The sequence below is a fragment of the Cupressus sempervirens genome, chromosome 3, assembly GCF_028749045.1.
Source record: "Cupressus sempervirens isolate cs-2001-9-10 chromosome 3, ASM2874904v1, whole genome shotgun sequence".
NCBI classification, from domain to species: Eukaryota; Viridiplantae; Streptophyta; class Pinopsida; order Cupressales; family Cupressaceae; genus Cupressus; species Cupressus sempervirens.
The window spans coordinates 149,909,901-149,928,113 of NC_143120.1; the positions used below are offsets into that span (position 1 = coordinate 149,909,901).

At 37.0% G+C, this 18,213-nt stretch overlaps 1 pseudogene; it reads right to left on the minus strand.

Moving 5' to 3' along the window:
* Nucleotides 1-1,051: 1,051 nt before the first annotated feature.
* Nucleotides 1,052-18,213, minus strand: part of LOC149565196 (chlorophyll synthase, chloroplastic pseudogene) — a 33,719-nt pseudogene continuing 16,557 nt past the window's right edge.

An 18,213-nucleotide genomic window follows, 5' to 3' on the forward strand; every position in this document is an offset into this window, starting at 1 on the left:
CAAGGGAAGTTACAGAATGTTGTGTTGTTCCTCAATCACTTTTGCATCTCATAGGAAAAGTCCAACATCCTAGAAAGTTATCGATTCTTTTTTTATGCCATTGGACAAGTGTAGTTGAGAATTCAAGATTGAAAGAAGAAAATTTTGGGTAAATTATATAAGAAAGTAAAAAGTGGCTACCAAAAAATATGTATACCTCTAAAAATGTGCTTTTGAGAGCCATGTCATGATGAAGTATCTCCAAGAATGTGTGGGTCTTTACCAAAATATAGAGAAAATTTAAAAATTAATGAATGGTAGATCTAACCCCAAAAGCATGTCCTTTCTCTATTGAAATCAAAGTAGAAAAGGACTCAAAAGATGGTACTTTTGCTTGAAAATCACTGTCCAAATGAGCAATTATTGCCAAACTGATCAATTGAAGTGACAAGAGGTTCCTAAGCATGAGCTTTTCATGTTGTAACTAAAAGTAAGTAGTTGATATTCATAAGGCACAAAATATTCATCTCATTGTTGTACAAAAGACTCCCAAAGTATGTGCTCAGACACAATTTTCCAAAAGGCATTTTTAAAATAAAAAAACAAAAGAAGGATTTGGTTAGCATTATTGCAAGCAGTCTACAAGGAGAAGGGTTCATGGTGAGGTTTTGAAGGCAAGGGTTGAAGATTCTAGAGTTTGTAGGGATTTACAGGCATAGTCATAGAAAATTTCAGCAAATCTCAGCATCCTTATTGGAGTCTATTTGGATTCTCTAGACATAAATGGGCCACATGATAATTTGTTGCAAGATCTCTTGTTAGAGAAATACATTAAGGGGCTCAACCCCATTGGTACAAATATCATAGCTTTCAAAATGGTTAATAACTAATACTATGTGGTGTTGCTTACTTTTGTGAAGCTTGCAACATTCTTGTTTCTTTTACAAAGAGTGTGGATGTGTTACAACATGTCTATGTATGTATTTAATCCAACTCTTCAGTAATGAGCAGTCAAAATATATCTTGATACAAAAAATGGATGTTCATTTATCTCAAACCAAAGTTATTGTCATCAATAACTTGTTGCCAGGGCTATGACAAGCAAACACAAAACAAGAAATGGTTGTGTACTAGCCTGATTCTTCACATCGTATTTAATAGGGTTCTGAAGTAGGTATGGTAGAATAACTTGTGGAGTGACCAGACCAAGAAGGGACAAAAGCATAATATAATTTCCCTATTGCAAAAAGATAACTTGCAATTGATAGTTGGTTGATGTCAATCGCCCCAACACAAATCCACTTTGTAGTTTCAACTCCAAATGTAACTAGAAGTGAGTGTTGTCCTATGGTTCAATCTGCTTGAATACTCTTGAAATCATTTAAAATATCTATACCCAGTCGTGCTATACTATACAAATTTTTTAACACCCATATGTCAGGTTCAAATGTCCCAATCAATGCTTGACAGCCCACCAAGGAAAACATATGTAGCTTGAACCTTGTTGTCGGTAAATTCTATATTGCAATTGACGGGTAGAATAGTATTGGAAAGGGCGCGTGACGATTGAGTCACCCCTTCAGGAAGGTATATGTACACCATCCGGAATGGACTTTGTAAGCATCAACATCATTGGAATCATTGTAATGAGCATATTTCATATATGAATAAAGTATTCGTTCTATGTTATATCTTGCTATACTACATGTGATAAGTAACCTTTTACCCTGTACAGTAAACATTTGGCAATGTTGCTAGTTGAACCTAGAATGAAGGAAGTGTGATGAAGATTAATGCCTAATTTTCTTAATAAAGATGGGAATAATATAAAAGATAAGGATGAAATACGCACAACATGAGAAGTTTTAATTTTAGCACAATAGGCAGAGCATAGATAAAAGCTTCAGCAGATTGCCGATGTACATCGACGGGGTGAAGGGGCACAGACGGAGGGAGTGCATTCACCTAGAAGACTAAGGAGTGTCGAGGAATTGCTAGAAGAGACTCGATAACGATTAAATTTGGTGGAAGAGACAAGGGAGGAGTTCCTTAACTTGTATGCACCGAGGGTAGAGAATCCAGATGGAAGGGAAGTAACTTGCACAGCTCGAAGTGTTGAAGGAGCATGAGCGTGGAGTGAACTCTTTATTTGTGATACATCTGACAATCGGATACAAGGAGAGAATTAAACAACTTCGCTTGGGGAAGATATTTTCTCACTAGGTAATGTGGTTGTTGGAAGTAGGATGGCTATCTGAAGTAGCGCACCGGTACAAAATAATGCAGGAGTGGAGAACAACTCGAGTGTGCAGAACAACACAGGTGTATGGAACAACATGGGTACACAATAGGTGCCTCATAATCATAAGAAAGTAGTAATAAAAAGACCAAAGGAGAAATTACCGAAGTTTAATGGTGATGGAATGATAGATCCAATCAGACACTACAAGATGTGTGAAACAATATGAATAGCAAATAGTGTAAGAGATGAAGATGATTGGGTTTGGCAGTTTCTAGCGACCCTACAGGGCATAGTAATTGATTGGTTTGCAGATGCAGATCCTCAAAAGCTAACTACATGGGAAAAAGTTAGAAAGGAGTTCATAGCAGAGTTCCGACTGATAAGAGATGACAATGAAACTGTAGCAAAGATATACAACACAAAGCAAGGAAAGAACGAAACAATCCATGCCTATGCAAGATGGTTGAAAGAGTTGGTGGGGAAGATGGAGAGCCAATTGGCTTACAGATTGAAAAAATGATAGTTTGTGAAGGGGCTACAATCGCTTTGAAAAAGAAAATGAAGATTGTGCTTCTAGCACCATACACAGATGTGTATAATAAGGTGATGGATCTGGAAAGTGAATAGAAAACAAATAAGAAGAAGCACAAATTGTCGGATTCAGATGACTCATCATCCAAAAGTAGTAGTAGTGATGAAGAATCAAGCAAGAAAGTCTGAGCATTATAGAACGATATGCTATTAATGATGAAAGAATTCAAAAATTTGAAAAAGAATCCAGACTCGGTGAAGGGAGAATTGTGGTGTACGGACTATAAAGAGGAAGGCCACACAAAGGGTTCATGTCCAAAGAAACAATTCTGTGATATTTGTCTGGTTTTCAGACATTCCATAAAGGAGTGCCATTTAATATGAAGTCAAAAGGACACCAACAAGTGTTACTGAGGCAAAAAGTATCTATCAAAACAAACACAAACAATGATGCAAACTCAGGAGGTTATCACAATAATAACCAGTGTGGAAGGGGTGGAAATAATAATAATGGAAGGTAGAGTCAAATTCAATATGACACGAGTGGATGACCAATGATATAGTGTTGTGCATGCAACCTCTAAGGGCACTTCGCTAGAGATTCCATGAAGGAGATGCCATAGCTCTTATGCAGATGGTGTGGTCCAGAGATCACGATGATTCAAAATGCTCAAAGTAGGGGGTAAATTTGCTATGTATCAAAGCATGTGATGAGAAGGTACTAGCCATTACAAATGAGCAAGCTAAGAAGGTGAAATACCCTTATGCAAAAGAAGAAAATGAGAGGTTACAACAAGCACAAACAGAGTTGGAAAGATAAATGAAAATAGGAAAGTTGTAAGTAAAAGACATTGTCGATACCTTGAAAAGGAACTTAGCTAAACAAAACATGATAAGACAAGTGATGCAAATAGAAGTCCCTATTAAATTAAATGATCTTCTTCTCACAATGCCATAGTTACAAACAACCATTCTGAATATGACACTGCTTTCGAAAGCTATGGAGGAAATAGGAAGGGACAGTAGTGGAATGACAATAGTAGACCCAATGCTCCTAGCACTCATGATGGGAAGGCATCCGATAGTAGTCGAGATGGGCATTCTGGGAACTATGCTAACAAACATAATTGCGGACGAAGGGTCAGGCATGAATGTGTTACTAGAAGATATATGAAAAAAGTTAGGACAACTTACGTTGTGGCCACCTACATTCCAGTTACTCAGGAATTGTGAGCCTTGATGGCACAATCGATAACTATTGGAACACAATCAATTTTATTAGATTTTGTGGTGATTCCATTGAAAAGAAGAGGGTATGATGCTATCCTTGGATGGGGTTGGCTGGTACAAGCAAAAGTGAAATATGATTGGAAACAAAATACCCTATCCATGGAATGTGGAAGCAAAAAATTCATAATTGACCTACTCACATAGATGGTGGGGGAGGAGGCAACATCGTTAGACTCAGAAGGTGGAGGCAAAAGTGATGATGAAAGATAGAAGAGAATGGAACTGAATGAAGGAGTATTGAGATTAGGAGAGTCGAATAATGATAACCTAGACTTGGTGAACTAACTACTCCACTGGAAAATGGAGGATTACAAGCTCTTTCTAAGCTATGATATGTTAAGGGTTGACAAAGGAAAGAAAGGAGAGGAAAATGAATGTTTGAAGAATAAAGAGAAGTAGAAGAAGGAAAGGCAGTTATGATTGAAGCTAAAGGGAAAAACATATAGCACAAACCTAGAAAAAGGAAAGATTTCACCGTACAGTACATGATGAATGGACTGTGTAGAAAGAAAAGGTTACACTGCACCATGAATATAGTAGAATTGTGTTGACAACAAGAAAAACACATTGTATAGTCTACATAGGAAACAAGGAGGAAGGGCTTGATAAAAATTGCACTAGTACGGAGCAAAGGTTCTAGAATCAAGAATACAATTATTGATGACAAGGAGTGGCAACCAACAGAATTCATGGTACCAAGTTTGAGGATTGTGATTGAAAAAAAGCTTGGAGATATGGAAATCTTGAGGGAGAGATTGTATAATTTAAATAAATTTGATGAGCGACGATTGCAGGCACAATGGGCAATGGAGGTTACATAGAATACGCGAAAAGTATGGCATGATGAGCATTTGGAATTTAATAGATTTCAACTAGGCCAGTTAGTTTTGAACTATAATGGGCAGAACCAAATCAATCTAGGCAAATTTAAAATAAGGGTATGTGCAGGATCATGGTGTACCAAACTATGGCCTTAAGTGGCAGTGTAAAATCAGCAAATTAGGGTTATGTCAACTTGACACATAATTTTAAAGTGGTTATGGACTTTATATAAAAAATTTGTAAGAAAATAATCTGTAGGAAATTGAATTTAGTTTCTAAACTACTAAGCCTTATTTGGAGAAAAAAAATTGATTAGTCAAAAGTTTGAATTTTAATGTAGTACTACGAAAATTTTAGGGCAAAAATAAAAAGTAGTTGTATGTTTGACTACCTTAATCAAAATCAAATGATAATATTTTTAAAATATAATTATAGATATAAAAAGTAGACTCATGCCCAGAGGTGACGCATATTTTTGGGTATTTTTATTCCAAATAAATAATTAAATATGAATTTTCTACCAAAAAAATTTTGGAAAAAAAAACTCCCGTGTCTAACCACCTTAACTAATAGAAAATTTTACCAAATTTATTTTTATTTTTATTTTTCTTATACTAGGGGAAGCATAGAATGTGACACAACTTTTAGATTTAAAAAATGTTATACTGTTTGAAAGTTATAGCGATTTTTCAATCAGTATGTCAATCAACACTTTACAATAATCTTCATTGAAAATTAACTAATAAATACTTATTGAACTCATAATTTGATAGCAATTATATCGATGGAATCTCGAGAGTGATATTAAAAAACTCTTTCCATTTCATTCAATTTTGATCAAAATAACATTGTCAAATGGCTACTCGAAGTCTAAGTGTCATTGAAACCCTTCTCAAACACGTTTGTTGGGTTGACCGAATAGGCTTGGTAAATCTGATTTGAAATTGGATATCTGATCAGGCCCGGCAAGTTCACACTCATAATTGGAGGGAAATTTGAAAAGGGAAGTTTTTTTGAATTTTAAATTTGGAGGGAGACAAATTTAAAAGGAAATAAACTTAAGAGGGTAACTTTAGACAATTTTAGAGGAAAAAATTATTTCGTGAATGTGTGGACATTAATATTATTATAATTATAATTATTATTACATTATAGTAATATGTATGATTATTATTATTAAATATAATATAGTTCTAAATATAATATAGTGATATATATGATATATATTATTATTATTAAATATATATATAGTACTATTATATGAAAAAATTATTCTATATAATAATATATATGGTTATTATTGTTATTAAATCTATAATCTAGTAACATATATGATTATTATTGTTATATAATCTAATAATATATTATTATTATATTAAAATATACAATATAATATAATTATTAAATATAATATTGTCCCTTCGACCCATATGAAGGATTATAATATGTCCCTAGGACCCCTAGGGACACATGTTGTCATGTAATGGGTTGAAGGGGGTCATAGGTCATTTTATGACCCTCTTCAACCCATATGAAAGATTCTAATATGTCCCTAGGGTTCCTAGGACCCCTAGGGACATGTTGTCATGTAATGGGTTGAAGGGGGTCATAGGTCAACCTATCACCCCCTTCAAACCATATGAACCATTCTAATATGTCTCTAGGGGTCCTAGGACCCCTAGGGACATATGGTGTCATGTAATGGGTCAAAGGGGGTCATAGGTCACCCTATGACCCCCTTCAACCCATATGAACAATTCTAATATGTCCCTAGGGGTCCTAGGACCCCTAGGGACATATGTTGTCATGTAATGGATTGAAGGGGGTCATAGGACACCCTATGACCCCCTTCAACCCATGTGAAGCATTCAAATATGTCCTTAGGGGTCCTGGGACCCTTAGAGACATCTTTCGTCATGTAATGGGTCGAATGGAGTCATAGGTCACCCTATGACCCCCTTTAATCCATATGAACGATTCTAATATGTCCTTAGGGGTCCTAGGACCCCTAAGGACATATGTCATCATGTAATGGGTCGAAGGGAGTCATAAGTCACTCTATGACCCCCTTCAACCCATATGAATGATTCTAATATGTCCCTAGGGGCTAGGGACATATGTCATCATGTAATGGGTCGAAGGGGGTCATAGGTCACCCTATGACCCCCTTCGACCCATACGAAGGATTCTAATATGTCTCTAGGGTCTTAGGACCCCTAGGGACATATATCATCATGTTATGGGTCAAAAGGGGTCATAGGTCAACCTGTGACCCCCCTTCGACCCATATGAAGGATTCTTATATGTCCCTAGGGGTCCTAGGACTCCTAGGCACATATGTCATCATGTAATGGGTCAAAGGGGGTCATAGGTCACCCTATGACCCCCTTCGACCCATATGAAGCATTCTAATATGTCCCTAGGGGTCCACCCCTAGGGACATATGTCATCATGTAATGGGTCAAAGGGGGTCATAGGTCAACCTATGACCCCCTTTGACCCATATGAAGCATTCTAATATGTCCCTAGGGGTCCTAGGACCCCTAGGGACATATGTCGTCATGTAATGGGTCGAAGGGGGTCATAGGTCACCCTATCACCCCTTTCAATCCATATGAAGCATTCTAATATGTCCCTAGGGGTCCTAATATGTTAGAGTAAATAATTAATTAATTATTAATTATTTATTCTATTTACTTAATTTTACTTAGGTTAATGCATTTATTTAATATTTAGTATTTAATAGTTGTAGTGGTTAGTTGTTGACAACACGGGAGTTTGTTCCCTTCTAGCATGTTCCACTTTTTTGTAGATGCTTGGTTGTCAACCTTATCTTCTACCTCCTTCCAGCTTGTTCTACAAGCTTCCTTAAGGCCTTTATAAGTGGTCTCTCTCTCATTGTAAATTCATCCATTCACATAGCAATTTTATTTTCCTATTGTGAAATATTTTCTCTTGCATTGTTTGCTTCAAGCTTTTGCTCCTTCAGTTTCTCTTCAGCAAGCTATTTGCATGTAGGTAATCTTGGTGACTACGGAGTTGGATTTCATCAACTCCTACATGGTATCAGAGCCTCCCTGTTGCTTCTTGTTCGAAGAATTTTTTTGAAGCCGCGATTCAGAGACACAAACCCTAGTTTGTTTGTGATTTTTTCTTCAATCGAGAGGAAGAGCATTTTTTTCAGTATTTGGAGAAAAAGGAGAAAGAGGATTTGATATAATAGATCTAATTTTTTTGGGCTTTTTTCTTTATTTTTTGGAGGTGTGATAGCGGTGATTCAAAAAAAAAAACTACGGCGGTGGTTTTCAAACAGTGATATCTCCCTCATACGGACTCATTTTTTTGAGCAATTTTTTTTGTTTTGGGGTAGGATTTCGTGATCTACACATTGGTGTTGGTGGTTTGAGATCTATGTTCCTATTTTTTTCTGCAACTTGCAATTCTCAATTTTGGCCACTTCAAATGCTTAGTATGAGCTCATCTGGACACATAATCAGGTTCTTTTTCTTTTTTTAAGTGTATATTTTTTTGTCTACTTTCCAGATCTACAATTAGATTATAGGTTCTATGGACAAAAATATTTCTTTCAAAAATAGGCCCTAAATTGGCTATTATAATTGCACTAAGTAAAGAGTGCCCAATTTATACATTGTGAGGGGGAGCATTTTCTTTTTTGTAATTTAATTCAAAATAAGACCCTTCTACTTCTGTCTTCTTCTTTCTCTCAATGGTGGATCCATCTGTGACTTGTCTCACACCACACAACTATCACACCTGGAAGGCACAAATGACATGACTTCTCATGTCAAGGGGTTTATGGTCATGTTTGGATGAGAATCAACCTGTTATTACATGAGATTTTGAGGTTCTTTAGCATAGTAACAAAATGGATGAGGCCATGGGATTGATTACACTGAAGATTTTAGACAATCTACTATTTCACTTGGATGGTTTGACTACTCCACGAGCTTATTGGCTCAAATTTCAAACTTTGTTTGGCCAAGTGAATGAGTTTCGGGTACTTCAGCTAGATGTAGAGTTGACTTCTTTGACACCTAACAACTTTCTCACCATTGAAGACTTCTTGATGAAGTTCAAATCTCTACGTACACTTTTGCAGGGATGTGGGAAAACCAAGACAGATAATGAGTGTATCTTTTTTATACTCTCAAAGTTGAGAGAAAAGTATAAGATCTTCTCTTCCACTTTCTACTCCACTATGGATGCCTTGGGTGATAGACATAGGATGCCTTCTTTTGAGACATTTTGTGATTGGTTAACCTGTAAACAGTCTAAGATCACTCAAATGGATTCACTTTTAGGTTTACAGTCACAAGCACTGCTTACACAGGAGCAGAAGTTGAAGCAAATATCAGATCCCTCTTCTACTAGTTCATCATCTTCTAAGAAGAAGGAGAAAAAGAAGACTGAGACCCGTACCTATTCCTATTGTGGGAAAGGATCTCATGATGAGACACATTGTTTTTAGAAGAGATTTGATGGCTATGAGAAACAATTGCAGATTTGCAAGCTCTTCTTCAGAAGAGCACCATTTCTTCTCCATCCTCTTCTACCTCACAGGGATCTTCCTTTCAGTCTTCTTCCACATCTTCAACATCTACATCAGATCTTGGAAAGGGTCATGCATTACAGGCTACCATTACATCTTCACAAGTTCCTTGGATACTAGATTCAGGTGCTTCTCACCAAATGACATCTTCTCAAGGTGTCTTCTCTACTCTTGAGGCTTCTCCTATTCCTCATATTCTCATGGGGAATAACATTGCACTAACAGTCTGTGGGAAAGGTTAAGTTCACATCCAGGATGGTATATTCAATGATGTATTGTATGTTCCATCTTTGTTTGCCAACCTTCTCTCGATTTCTCAGATTATATGTAGTGGATCAGGGAAGATAGTTGAGTTCACTGCTAGTTTAGTCTTCATTCAAGATCGTGTAATAGGAGGTCTTATTGCTACAGGGGTAGTTGATCCTTCCACTCGTCTCTACACCTTCTCACACTTTGGTCCACCATCTCCATTATTGGAGCACACTACTTCTCTTTCGTAGAAGCATCATGTGGTGCAGTCAGGATACTTGAACCTTTATATTGTTCCTAAGATCCCTATTTTGGTTGCTACACCATATCTAGTTGAGGGCTTTTCTCCTCTGCAGGATTCTTCTTTTGCTCTACATAATTCTCTAGCTTCATTCATTGAGAATCCAGGTACACTTTTTGTAGATACTACAATGGACATTCATGATAGTGTCATCGCACCTGCCTTGGGGATTCCATTTCAAGATTCTCATCCTTTTTCTTTTGGGCATTAGCTAGGCCTTCTAGTTTCCCCTCTCATTCAGGGGTTCCCTTGTTTTGTTCCTTTGTTTACTCCACATTGGAGTTTCATTGGTTCGATCATTTCTACAGGAGCTCCATCATTTTGGGCGGGCTTTGGTGACTATTCTCATGGGGGGGCTGGTTGTACTTATGGTTTTGAGAGAGTCTCTTGAAAAATTTCTGATGGAAGTTGTCCTTGGGGGGTCTTGTTGAGGCCTTCCTTCCTTCCTTCCTTCCTTTATTTTTTAGCATGTTTGTTCTTATCTCTTTTTGGGGGAGGGTTTTTCCCATGTGGTTTTCTCTCTTTCCCCATTTATAGAGGTTGCATCTTCTTGCATTGTACATGGGTACCTAACATGGCGTTGTTGCCAAGACCCATTCTGCATTTCATCTTAGTTTTGTGAGCTTAAGGCATTTCCCTAAGTTGCACTTAAAGGGGGGTGTTAGAGTAAATAATTAATTATTTATTTATTATTTATTCTATTTACTTAAGCTTACTTAGGTTAATGCATTTATTTAATATTTAGTATTTAATAGTTGTAGTGGTTAGTTGTTGACAACACGGGAGTTTGTTCCCTTCTAGCATGTTCCACTTTTTTGTGGATGCTTGGTTGTCAACCTTATCTTCTACCTCCTTCCAACTTGTTCTACAAGCTTCCTTGAGGCCTTTATAAGTGGTCTCTCTCTCATTTTAAATTCATCCATTCACATAGCAATTTCATTTTTCTATTGTGAAATATTTTCTCTTGCATTGTTTGCTTCAAGCTCTTGCTCCTTCGATTTCTCTTCAGCAAGCTATTTGCATGTAGGTGATTTTGGTGACTATGGAGTTGGATTTCATCAACTCCTACATAAGACCCCTAGGGGCATATGTCATCATGTAATGGGTTGAAGGGGCCCCTTCGACCCATATGAAGCATTCTAATATGTCCCTAGGAGTCTTAGGACCTTTAGGGACATATGTCATCATATAATGGGTCAAATTCGACCCATATGAATGATTCTAATATGTCCCTAGGGGTCTTAGGACCCCTAGGGACATATGTCATCATGTAATGGGTCGAAGGGGGTCATAGGTCAACCTATGACCCCCTTCAACCCATATGAAGGATTCTAATATGTCCTTAGGGGTTCTAGGACCCCTAGAAAAATATGTCGTCATATAATGGGTCCCCCTTCGACCCATATGATGGATTCTAATATGTCCCTAGGGGTCCTAGGACCCATAGGGACATATGTTTTCATGTAATGGGTTGAAAGGGGTCATAGGTCAACCTATGACTCCCTTCGACCCATATGAATGATTTTAATATGTCCCTAGGGGTCCTAGGACCCTTAGGGACATATGTCATCATTCAATGGGTCGAAGGGGGTCATAGGTCACCCTATGACCCCCTTTAACCCATATGAATGATTCTAATATGTCCCTAGGGGTCCTAGGACTCCTAGGGACATATGTCATCATGTAATGGGTCAAAGGTGGTCATAGGTCGCCCTATGACCCCCTTTGACCCATATGAAGGATTCTAATATGTCCCTAGGGTTCAGACCCCTAGGAAAATATGTCGTCATGTAATGGGTCGAAGGGGGTCACCTATGACCCCCTTCGACCCATATGAGAGATTCTAATATGTCCATAGGGGTCCTAAGACCCCTAGGGACATATTTCATCATGTAATGGGTCGAAGGGGGGTCATAAGTCACCCTATGATCCCCTTCGACCCATATGAACGATTCTAATATGTCCCTAGGGGTTCTAGGACACCTAGGGACATATGTCATCACGTAATGTGTCGAAGAGGGTCATAGGTCACCCTATGACCCTTGACCTATGACCCCCTTTGACCCATATGAACGATTGTAATATGTCCCTAGGGGTCCTAGGACCCCTAGGGACATATGTCATCATGTAATGGGTCGAAGGGGGTCATAGGTCAACATATGACCCCCTTTGACCCATGTGAAAGATTTTAATATGTCCCTAGGGGTCCTAGGACCCCTAAGGACATATGTCATCATGTAATGGGTGACCTATGACCCCCTTCAACCCATATGAAGGATTCTAATATATCCCTAGGGGTCCTAGGACCCCTAGGGACATATTTCGTCATGTAATGGGTTGAAGGGGGTCATAGGTCACTCTATGACCCTCTTTGACTCATATGAAGCATTCTAATATGACCCCTAGGGACATATGTCATCATATAATGGGTCGAAGGGGGTCATAGGTCACCCTATGGCCCCTTTCAACCCATATGAAAGATTCTAATATGTCCCTAGGGGTCCTAGGACCCCTAGGGACATATATATATATATATATATATATATATATATATATATATATATATATATATATATATATATATATATATATATATATATATATATATTATATAATTTATAGATTATAATACTAATAACATAATATATTATTATATATTAATAACATATATATATATATAATATATTACTTTATTATGTTTAATAAAATTATTGTAAAAATAATAATAATATATATTATATTTATAGATTATAATAAGAATAACATAATATATTATTATATATTAATAGATTATATGTTATATCTTTACGTTACGTTATTATATATATATAATATATATTATAATATATCTTTACATAGTAATATAACTCAAATAATTGATAACTCACAAACTATAACCCACATTTTTTTTTTCCCTCGAAAATCTTTTTGTGAGCATATCGAATATCTGATTTCAAATCAGATATCTGATATAACTAGCATCATTTTCAAACATATTCCCTGTCCCTACAAACCCGACAACATCACTTTTTGAAGTTTTTTTCACAAGTTTTACAAAAAGTCATGTTTTGGGGCCCAACCAATCGAAAAAAGTTTGAAAATATAACCTTAGGTGTCTGATATTGTCATCTAAATGGGGAGCAGTAGTCGTTGAAAGGCTAAATGCAAAATGAAGGTATCCAATGAAGACATTGTAGCATATAGGGAGAGGGACAAAATGGAACACCGAAGGAAAAGACAAGGTATGTTAAATATCAGTCAAGTTGATGATGAATTAGTTGAAGGTGAAATCATAGAGTCAGATAATGAATATGTATAGTTGGGGAATTAAAATGTACCTATTGAAAATGATAATGCCAGAATTGAAAATTTAGAGAATGAAAATTTTGAGGATGAAATGCTACCAGGTCATAATGCAAATTGCATAATTGACCATGTCGAACATGACAATGCACAAGAACCTTACATATCTCCTAATTATAATTGACATGAAAGTTCTAGAACACCAAAATGGATAATTGAAATTGATGAAACGATTATTACTAGTTTGGAAGGGAAAAAATCAGAAAGAACCATTCAGTTATGGGATTCAAGACTATATAAGATGTTTTTCGACAACAAGACAATGGTAGAGCAATGATAGCTTTTCATGCACTTATTAAAGATGCAAAAGATGAGACCTATGCTTTTGAAATTGAAGATTCGTGTCAATAAAATTTTGGAAAGAAATGCCATTATGGTGAAGAATCTTTTTAGTTCTCTCAATAGAATTGGGAAAAATAGCAAGGAGAAGGATAACAAAGCTTCTTGAAGGGTTATTACAACCTCTTTGGTAAGTCATCATTTGAGAAAGGGTAGATATATGAGACAAACTTGTATTGATTTGAATCTAAATCGTACTACTTTGATAAGAAAACTTAGTCGACGAGAGAAAATTGATGATCCTCTTCAAAATGAAACATGAACATTTGGTGGGAGACTTCCACATTTTGATAAGAAGCTATCCAATGATGTGAAGGAATAAATTACACAATTTTGGCACTCTAGCTCATGAGTATCACCCAATGCTAAAGACGTGTTAAAGTTGAGAATTGGCATCAGAGACCGCATGCCACATCCTAAACACTATTTGGAGGTAAGTTAAACTATGTTGTGCAAACAATTTAGAGAGAGTCATCCAAGTCTTCATATATCACAAAGGGATTTTGAATCTTTGAAGCCATTTTATTGTGTGCCACTCAAAATTCGAAATAACTGTTGTTGCAAATATCATGTTGAGTTTTCTATGCACCATGAACTATTACGCTCCATCCATTTTACTTCGCATAGTAAAGAAATGTTGGAGGATTTTGGTGCTAATGGGCTTTCAAAATCATCAAGAGACTTGCTAGATCAACTTTTATGTCATAGATTTGATGGTTGTTTCTTTTATAGAAATGTTTGCTTAAATGAGAAGTGTTTAGAATGTGGTGGCTTATCCAAGTTTGACACATGTTTCCATGAGGGGTGTGAACAAGATCCTTGAAAGACAATAGTGAAAAAAAGGTATATGAAATGGTGAAATACACATTGAAGAGTGGGGGTGAGAGCTCTAGATGTGAATTGGTTGGAAAAGATATTAGTGTGGCTTGTTTTATTTCATATTTCAAGGCAAATCTTTTCTACAAGTATGCAAGACATAGTCACAGGTTTCAGTGGTTGGATCAACAATTTAGAATGTGTAAGGATAATTTTCCCATTGGAACTATTATATTAGTTGATTTTGTTGAGAACTACACATTGCAACCTCAAAATGAGACACAATTTCAGTATTATAACTCCATTCAGATTGCTATTTTTGTTCACATAACATATAGACATGCCCTTGATAGTGCAGAAGATAATCGAAAGATTATTAGAGAGTATCATTTTTATATGAGTGATGATAGATCTCACTCTCACGAGTTTGTGCAACATTGTTTCAAGAATTATTTTGATTTCTTACATGAGCATGCAATTGTTGTGCAATATTGTCAACATTTGGGATTGAAGCAACATGTTGCATTTGATCCTCTCCATAATCATCTTCATGTTCAAGTGCATTATAGTTTATACTATTTCTCCTTTTTGTTGGTCCATCATGGTTACCATCAATTATTACAACCATACCAAATCTTCCTCCATTGGTAAAAAGTGTGGCAACAATGGTTACCAAATTGATTTGCCCCCTGATATTAACTTGCCTCCTATAAGGTGTAGGGATAGATCTAATGATCTCCCTATGACCATCCACTTTAGTAATGGATACAAGACCCCATGGTGCAACTATAAGCCTTGGGCATCAATTGGTCTAATAAGGTGGATTTTTTGTTATCTCTATGTTTTCTAGGCAATCTAGGTGTTTATAATAGTAGTAGGGTCCCTAGGAGTTTGTGAAATCCATTTACAAGGAAATTTGCAATTAAAATTGTCTTAGCACAAAAATTGCAAAAAGTTGCTTAGCAAATTTTGAAATTTTCTTAACAACTTTTCAAAATGTAACTCCTAGTAGCAAAATCCTCATTATGCCCATTTTGAGGGAGGTTGTCATATTTGCATTGAATTGGGTGCATGTGGTTTTGGATTGTACTTGTGGAAGGTAAGTCTAGAAACCTTTTTTAGTGTTTGTTAGGAGGAGTATCCATTCAAGGAAGTAGACCAAGTATTTTGTTAAATCCTTGTGAAAACCTTGGAGGTTGTGTAGGAGTTGGCTTGATCCTTTCTTCTATTGTGCTATCTTTGCATCATCCATGGTCGAGGAGTCCCCTCCTTTTATTAAGGTAGCTCAAAGTTCATAAAAACTACCAACCTGTTGAATGCTCTTAAGAAATGGATCCATCTTACATTCATGCTTAGAATCATTAGGAAAAATGCATATACTCTAAATTTTTAGTAGCAAGGTTCTCACAAATTTTTTTTACAATACTATAGAAATAATCTTCTAAGCTTTGGTTAGCTACCATCTCCAAATGAGCTATTCATTAATATGGTGATTTAACATCACCAAAACATGTTGAGCTCTTAGGCCCACCCCTTGAAAGAAGAGTAAAATTGAAAAGAATCCCTTTTCATGAAGTCTCAAGCCTCCCCAAATGAACTAGTCATTACCAAGGTGGTTCAACATCACCCATTAGTGTTGAACCCTTAGGCCCACCCTTCCAACTGAGAGGAAAACTGGTTCTTTGTCCAATAACATTAATGAAATACAAGGTTGTTGATCATCCACATACCTAGTACATCTAATAAAAAGAATTTTCAAGAATGCATGACATGTTTCCAAATGCATATCCATAAAAATGCACAAAAATGAAATTCTATAATATTAAAGGATGCTAGTCCCTTTGCATACACCCTTTAGCATCTCTAGAAGAGCAAGTGATTTTCGTGTGGATTCAATATCACCCAAACATGTTGAGCCCTTAGGCACACCCATTTGAATTAGTAGGAAAATGGATTGGTTATCCAATAATTCTCATGCTAAGAAAACTTTTTAATTGATCACATACCAACCACATCTCATCAAAAAAAAAAATCAAGTAACGCATACATGAGGTATGCACAATCACTAACCATTCTATGCACCTTTTTATCACATCAATACATGGAACACTAGTACAAAGCACCTAATCATTTTTCTTTTCTTGATGTAATAAGGTCTAGGGATAGATCAAATGATCTCCCTATGACCATCCACATTTGTAATGGACACAAGACCCCATGGTGCAACTATAAGCCTTGGTCATCAATTGGTCCAATAAAGTGGATTTTTGATAAATTCCATATTTTTTAGGTAAGTATAGATGTTTAGAACATTATTAGGGTCCCTAGGAGTTTGTAGAGTCCATTTGCAAACAAATTTGCAATAAAACTTGTCTTAGCACAAAAATTGCAAAAAGTTGCTTAACAACTTTGCAATTTTCTTAACAACTTTTCAAAATCTAACTCCTAATGGTTAGAACTATTTGAATCGTCAGTTCCATTAGCTCTGGGTGGGCAAGTGAACCCTAGTGACACCCTTGTTTTGGCCATGGAGACCATCCATCATCCGTGGTCACCTCGTACCGAGGATTCTCCAAGGTGCTCTAAGTGTGTTTCAAGGTCGATCTTTCAAGGGTCATAATTCAGAGCTCATGAGGGCTATCAATGAATTGTCAAATGATACAAAGTGGTGATTCTATGGCCTAAAATAAACTATTTCATTTTTGAGAGATCACATTCCATTTGGATTTGGCACAACGATCTCGCTCGATGCCAAAACTCGCAGTGTGCCTCAGTTCATAGGTGCACCACAGCGTAACTTTGAAACTGCTGATCTTGGCATTGAATCATCAACACTATTAGCTCTAGGTGGGTGGGTGAACCCTATTGACACCCTTGTTCTAGCCACAAAGACCATCCGCAGCCACCCCGTACCGAGGAGTCTCCAAGGTGCTCTAAGTGCATTTTGAGGTCGATCTTTTGAGGGTCATAACTCGGAGCTTGTGAGGGCTATTGATGAACTATTAAATGCTACAGGACGGTGATGCTAAGGCTTAAAATAACCCATCTCATTTTTGAGAGATCACATTTTGTTTGGATTTGGCACAGCGATCTCGCTCAATGCCAAAACTCGCAGTGTGCCTCAGTTCATAGGTGCACCACAATGTAACTTTGAAACCACTGATCTTGGCATCAAATTGTTAGCGCCATTAGCTTTGGGTCGGTGGGTGAACCCTAGTCACACCCTTGTTTTGGCCACAGAGACCATCCATCGTCTGTGGCCACCCCATACTGAGGAGTCTCCAAAGTGCTCTAAGTGCATTTTGAGGTTGATCTTCCGAGGTTCATAACTCAAAGCTTGTGAGGGCTATCGATGAATTTTCAAATGCTATAGGATGGTGATGTTGAGGCCTAAAATAACCTATCTCATTTTTGAGAGATCACATTTCATTTGGATTTGGCACAGCGATCTCGCTCCATGCCAAAACTCGCAGTGTGCCTCAGTTCATAGGTGCACCACAACGTAACTTTGAAACCGCTGATCTTGGCATCGAATCGTCGGTGCCATTAGCTCCGGGTGGATGGGTGAACCCTAGTCACACCCTTGTTTTGGCCACAAAGACCATCCATCGTCCACAACCACTCTGTACTGAGGAGTCTCCAAGGTGCTCTAAGTGCATTTCGAGGTCGATCTCCAAGGTCCTCAACATCATATTTTTTGCATCAAATATT